General features: G+C 37.2%; 1 protein-coding gene across 2 annotated transcripts in view; it reads left to right on the top strand.

Moving 5' to 3' along the window:
- LOC107653733 (RNA-binding protein Musashi homolog 2-like) overlaps positions 1-7,141 on the top strand; it is a 199,019-nt gene that overhangs the window by 88,851 nt on the left and 103,027 nt on the right. The gene's annotated exons all lie outside the window — the stretch shown is intronic.

The raw sequence follows: 7,141 nt of genomic DNA, 5'->3' as shown, positions 1-7,141 counted from the left end.
GGATGAGAAGCACATGGCGGAACATGTACGAGATGCTCTGGATGAAAGCGCACTTTCACTCTCTGACAGCAGATGGTGCTAAACTGCAGAAATAATAATAATAATTTCATTTAAATGCAGCCGTTACCCCGGAAACCCTGTAACCAAAGCAGCTGCACTACTTTCTGTTTCTGAATCGTGTTTAAATGATTTAAACAGCCATTCAGATTTGTGTATTTGCTATGATGTTCATCACAGTGCCAAATACTTAAATATTTAGACTTCATAGGCTATTTATTTTCAATCTTTTTTTACATTTTAATCTGGACTACAACATGCCCTAGATATTGTTTGAAAGTGTTTTGATTCTTTATTGTTCGGTCACACTTTACATTAGGGCTTCATTAGTTAACATTAGTTAATTCATTAGTTAACATAAACTGCCAATGAAAAATTCTTCTGAACATTAATTAATCTTAGGTATTCCAATATTTAATAACAGGTTGTTAAAATCGAAAGTTGCAACTGTGTTATTTAATGAGCTAACAAGAACTAAGACTTGTATTTTTTAAACAAAGATTAATAACTTCTGTAGCAAATATAGCTATTGCTCATTGTGAATGTTAATGCATTAACTAAGGTTAACTAATGAGGTCTTATTGTAAAGTGATACCTATTGGTCTTTATAGTTCTTTTGCACTTTAATCTGTGTAAAACTTTTAACTTTATACATTTTTCTGTATTGCTTTATTGCATTTAAATGTTCAGTTATTTTTGTTATAAGAAAAAAGTTATTAAACCTGTTATACTGTATTATGACAGCACTTTTTTAAAACTAAATTTCAATATCGTGATAACACCGTATACCATGACAAAAGCATTAGTAATTAATCGCAACATGAAAAACTGATACCGGCATATCCCTAGTTTGAGAGGGCCGCAAGATGGTAATATTCCCTATATATATATATAAAATAGGGAATATAAATAGAGAATTTACAGCAGAAGCATGGAGGGTCGTTGAATATTGCCTTTTACAATGGAGGCTCACTTTAAGGCTTGAGAGTATTTTGAGAGCTTCTGTCTGACCCACAGTCATGTCTGTTTTTTCATGCATTGTTTCACAAGCTGCAGATATCATAGTACTCGTCTGAGAACAGTGCCAATTCAAAGTCAGGTGATTTTTAATTTATATAATTTAGGTCTAGCTGCAGTCATGTCAGCTTTGTGAGATGAGTCATGTGCAACCTGCATTTATCCGTCTCCCACATCAGAAACAATAATTTAGTGGGATTCATTATCTCCGAGACTGGACTGTGTGTTCTCTTGTTTTGAGACAAGGGACTGAAGTGACCATGTTGATTTATGCTGGAAGATTTGACCCCTGCACTCACACTAAGGGCACGGCTAACACACTTGCTGGGAAAGAGACCGACAGGAAGACAGAGAGAGTGAAGATGTATCATCAGTCTAGTTGGCATGAATGCTGCCGCAGTCACTTCAGAGGGACAGGAACTACAGAACAAAGTGGCCAGAAACTGTCAGCTGACTTTAACAGACAATTTAATGTCATTGATGAATAATAAACAAATGAATGAATGAATATATAAATCAGTATTATTGTTTTTTTTTTTTATTAACGTTTACATTTATTTAAAATAAATTATAAAATATGCTTTTAAATAAAAAATAAATGTATTTTTATTTTTGTTTTAGTTAAAATTAAATTAGAATTTAATTTGAAGACAAAAGTGTTTTAAACTGATTTTTTAAATATACAGAAATAAAAATACATTTGAACATAGTATTAAAATATAAATTTGAAAATGCAAAAATAGCCTTCATTTGTGTTTTTGAATGTGTGTGTGAGAGAGAGAGAGAGAGAGAGAGAGAGAGAGAGAGAGAGAGAGAGAGAGAGAGAGCCCTCTGGACAATTCTGACATTTAAACCCATGAACAAATGAATTTAAAGAAAGTGTTGAATCCTTGTGTAAATGCTCTTTGCTTCATTCCTTCCAGACACCAGGAGACCCTTCCCCTCATTCCCAGAGACCTTTAGCGATACAGGAAATTCTGTACTTTCCAAGCTGCTTTAATTAAAGTGATAATGAGAGGCTGGCGGATCAGGGCATTTTGATTTCTGCTTTCATTTATGCCGATTATCAGTATAAGTCAATCTACCTGCTGTGTCCTCTTGTACGTTGTGTGGTTGGTCATGAGCCAGAGGATTGTATGGGGCATTTTTTATGCCATTAAACATTATATTGAGCTATTTTAACCATTTTTTCTGGGTAAAATTATTAGTTGAAAGATCTTTGATCACCATGTCCAGTATGAAATTAACACACTTGCTCATTAGTATGTACTAGCTTGGATACTTCTGGTGAGCAGCATAGCTCCGATATCTGAGAGCATTCCAGCCACATTAAGCTTTACGACCAATGAAATAAAGCCTTGAATTGGGTCGTTTTTCACAGACATGACACCATTGTCTCTAGGAACAGATGGTTTTGACAGAGAGGATGCCATGAGTGACAATAGAGCAGAGAGAGAGTTTTGGAGTTTTCTCTCTTGTGTTGAAGAGTCATTCTCTCTTTCACCGAGCACAAACAGTGAAGCTGCTGGAACAAAACCTTACAAATGAGAAAAGCAGATTAATTAAAGAATAGATAGAGAGAGAGAAAAGAATAGACTGAGTGTTTTGGCGGAGTGCCTGGGAAAGCTGCTCAAAGTTCCTTGTCATTAAGAAGGCAAGGGCAACTGGGAGCAGAATCTTTCATTCTTTAAGTGGCTAATTAACATTCGGCACCGGCTCTTTTGTGTTTCCACAGTCCTTTTTGTCCACTGCTGAATTTGGGCCTCGGCCTGTACGGGAGGACATATCGAATGTGCTCCACTTCTCTTTTGGTCCTCAGTAAAATACTGTTCTGGCAGTCTGTTCTCACAGTGGCCTGGAGACAAGGCAGGGGTTAAACAGACAAAGTGGGGAAAGTTTGACCAGAAAATATTGATGACCAGAAATACACAGATATATAAAAGTGCATGCTTTTCCATAAATGCAATTCAAACAGAATTTAAAGACATAAACCAAAATGGACCCCATTTATTTTCACAAGAAATGTCACTTGATTTGACCATGCAGTTTATTAGTGCATACTATTTAAAATCATAATATTATTATTTATTTAGAAAAGTATTTTTTTGTTATGCTTATATATTTATTGTTATTTTATATATAAATATATTTAATAATAATTATAGTAAGTATTTATTTATGTTATTGTAGTATCATTGAGGTACTATGGATAATAATTCATATTTTGAGTTATTTTTATATTTTCAATTTTCATTTTCATTTTTGTTAAAGTTTTAGTAATTATTTTATCATTGTCATTATAAGTATCAATTGTTTGGTCATTTATGTATATGTTTGTCTTTTACGTATGTATTTTATACATTAAATATATTGGAAAAACTCCTTTGTATCAGAGAAATATAGTCTTATTACCAAACTGTTTTGGCTAAGTGTCAATCAAAAGAGTCACAGGCTGTTGCAGAGACAGCCTGTGAGGAGAGATTTATGTTCTGTGGAGGGAAAAACCTACACACACCTGCTCTCTCCTCTCTCTCTCATGTGACTTTGGCTTTCAGACATAGCTATTTTTATTAAATCTGATTGCCTTAAAATCTTGGTCACTTGGTCTCTTGGTTTGCCAACACTTGTAAGGTTTGTGGCTTTGAAAAACATTCATGTGTGATTTCCACAAGCAGAACTGTATATTCTGTGAATAATCACTACATATGTTTAAATACATATAAATTCTGACCACAAAGATTGCACACATATTAGATGCGTGAAACGTGAGCTGTGTTGTTCAAGGTTTTCTTTTTCTATATATTTATATATAAATATATATCATTCTAACAAATTCTCACTATCTCTCTATAGATCTTTATTGTTCTCTCTTAACATTCCATCATTTTATATATTGTTCCATCTTTTGCTTAATACTGTATATTTATCTGTCTGTTGGTCTGTCAGTAGAAGTTTTATATATGTCAGAAGAGTGTAGATCATCATCTGTGGGAGATTTAGAAACATTTGACTGTGAGCTGTGCAACACACATAAGACCAGACATAAGTGAATGTCACCACTCACTGTCCTCTGTATAAAACTCTCTGTTTGCAAAGTGAAGTGCGCGCGCGCGCGTGCGTGCGTGCGTGCGTGCGTGCGTGCGTGCGTGTGTGTGAGATGTGTTTATTCTCACATTGTGTTCTGTACACCCTTATAACTGGCAGAGTTAAATCAGGATGTAACACAGTCATGTCAATAATGGTAGCCGTGAGTTGCTCTGTTAAGCTGTTTGCTATGTGGGTGGTGTTGTGTGATTCCTCAAAGGGTTTGATTTAACACTCATTCTCTCTCAGAAGAACCCTCAGCCTCTCTTTAGCAAGTAATTTCAAGAGCAGTCAGAGGAGAGGCGAGACAGACGGCACTCTCCTCCACACTGTAGACACAGAGAAGGATTTTCAGATGCTTGGTGATTGTTTTACTATAATCAATATGTTTGAGAGATCAGAAGCAAAAGGAAACCATGTCAGACAACTCTAAAGAGCTTTTTCTGAGTAAACTGGCTGGTTTGTGTATGTTTAATGAGAGTCAGGGAAAGAATGAGGATGAGATAGGGTGAACTACCGTAGGCAATATATACCCTGGCATTATCTCCATCGGTCTAATGTTTGCATGCAGAAAGGAAAGAGAAACCCGAGCTGTTAACAGCATCTTCTTTCAGCCTGCAGCTATTATTACTGACAGCCTTCATCAGAATTACCATATCTGAATCCAAACGCCATTAACTGAACACTGTGGTTGCAAATGTGTACAGAGCTCAGACATATATACAGTGACCTTTTTATAAGAATAGGAATACTTTGAGTAGGTCAGCTAGGTAAAAAAATAGATTGAGGATAAAACGTCTTTCTAAATGTTCAAGAACAAATGACTCTAAAGAGCCGGTTCCTTTTAGTGAATCAAAAACATACATAGATCAGGACTAGGGATGCTCCGATCAGTATTGGCCGATAATCACAGTTTATGACTCGATCGGTACTCATTAACTTGGCCGATCTCACGAACTGATCGCAATTTGATGACGTCAACGCATGACTATGTACATGATGCGTGGGGACGTAAATGATGTGGCGCCGCAGTCATTGGCTTTCAGACATAGCTATTTTTATTAAATCTGATTGCCTTAAAATCTTGGTCACTTGGTCTCTTGGTTTGCCAACACTTGTAAGGTTTGTGGCTTTGAAAAACATTCATGTGTGATTTCCACAAGCAGAACTGTATATTCTGTGAATAATCACTACATATGTTTAAATACATATAAATTCTGACCACAAAGATTGCACACATATTAGATGCGTGAAACGTGAGCTGTGTCCTTTGACATGTTAGATGCTGTTTCTTGTCTAATTAGGCAGTTCTTGGCAAGAGCAAGCTGCAAACTAGACCAGACTTTATGCAGATTGTCAAAAATCAGGCTGTGCTAGACCAACAGAGGCCCAGCTCTGCGTCGGAGACACTGCTTTGTGTCTGAGCGGGTGAAATTGAGCTCTAGAAGGGAAGGTAGTCAGATTTCCATCGGGCCTCCTCGGAGACCCTTAACTTGGCCAATGAGAAAAGTGAGAAAAGAACCCCAAGATGATCCACACATCAAAATTTGACTTGAGCACTGATAATAGAGCAGCCATTTAAAAGAAGAGTCGTTTGGGACTCAGGTGGGCTGCTTCCTGTGGAGCCACAGAGCCAAAAACCCATTTAAAACTCTTAAAGGCTCATCAAGCAGAGCGCAGATGAAGAGTCTCACTTTCCGGAGAGGGGAGAGAGAGATCGGTCCTCTCGTTCCTGGGGAAACGGCCCCTCCCCTCTCGTCCTGCCATCTGCTCCCCGAGAGGCACTGAATGATGCATCTCAGCCTGAGGATGAAATCATCACACGGCCGGGAATGAGAGCTGGGCCTGTTTGTGACCTCAGCGGGTGACGGAGGGTCCTGACGCCCGTCATAAGGGGCTGGGTACGACAGGACGCCATTTTATTTGCACAGTTCACAGACATAACGTCCCCTCGGGTGCACCTGAGCCCCAGAGGTCAGACACGCAGACTGAGCAGAGAGACGCTCATAACAATTACACATCAGCAGATCACGTTCTCGTCTGTTTCTGTCTCCTGCTGGGACCAAGAGAACTGGAATTCAGACTTTTTTCTTTTTTTGTTGTTGGTCGCTCTCTCTCTGGCCACATTCACACTGTCAGTTATTGGGATTGACAGCCACATTAAGTTGCAGGTGTGGATCTCGAAAAGTGTTGTTCATAAAACAGCTTACAGTAGCATCTTGAATACTGTATATGAACGTGCAATGGGAGTCAGGCCTGTATTTCTTATCGGTTGTCATAGCGAGAGTGACCAAAGTGAAAAGCCTTATCACTTTTTGACAAAACCAATCGAGTCGAAAGTTCATCAGTCAAATCATCACTAACCAGCAGCAGCTTTTATATTTGGGTGGAGAGTTGAAACATTTGAGTTGTACGTAGAACACACAACTGACAGGAACAGCTCCGGTGGAGAACAGTGATGAAATCTAAAACATTCAGTTGACACACAGCTTGTGTCTGCATCTCTGGAAGTTACTGAAACCACACTTGGAAACCTGCTTTATTGTATTTATCGTTCTCTCTATATATCTGTTGTTCTCTCGGTCTATCTGTTCTATCTGACATTCATTCTCTCTATTGTTCTATTGATCGTTCTATCTGTCATTCTAACGTTCTGTCATTCTCTCTATATATTGTTTCATCTGTATCTTAATCTGTCTCTGTCATTCTATTAATTGATCATTTTTCTGTATATTTCTCTTTCTCTCTCAATATATCATTCTATCTATTGTTCTCTATATAGGCCTATCGTTCTGTTGTTGTCACTATTTTTATTTTTTAATTCTATAGTTCTCTCTGTATATTGCTCAGTCTTTATATCTTTCTGTATATCTTCTAGCATTCTTACTATCTTTTTATACAGCTCTCTACATTCTATGATAGACTGAATGATATAGAGATATATAGAAATGATATATATATATATATATAATATATATATATA

Source organism: Sinocyclocheilus anshuiensis, unplaced genomic scaffold, assembly GCF_001515605.1.
Source record: "Sinocyclocheilus anshuiensis isolate Anshui unplaced genomic scaffold, SAMN03320099.WGS_v1.1 scaffold315, whole genome shotgun sequence".
Taxonomy (NCBI): Eukaryota; Metazoa; Chordata; class Actinopteri; order Cypriniformes; family Cyprinidae; genus Sinocyclocheilus; species Sinocyclocheilus anshuiensis.
The sequence above is the reverse complement of the archived record's forward strand: the minus strand, read 5'-3'. Positions and strand labels throughout refer to the sequence as shown.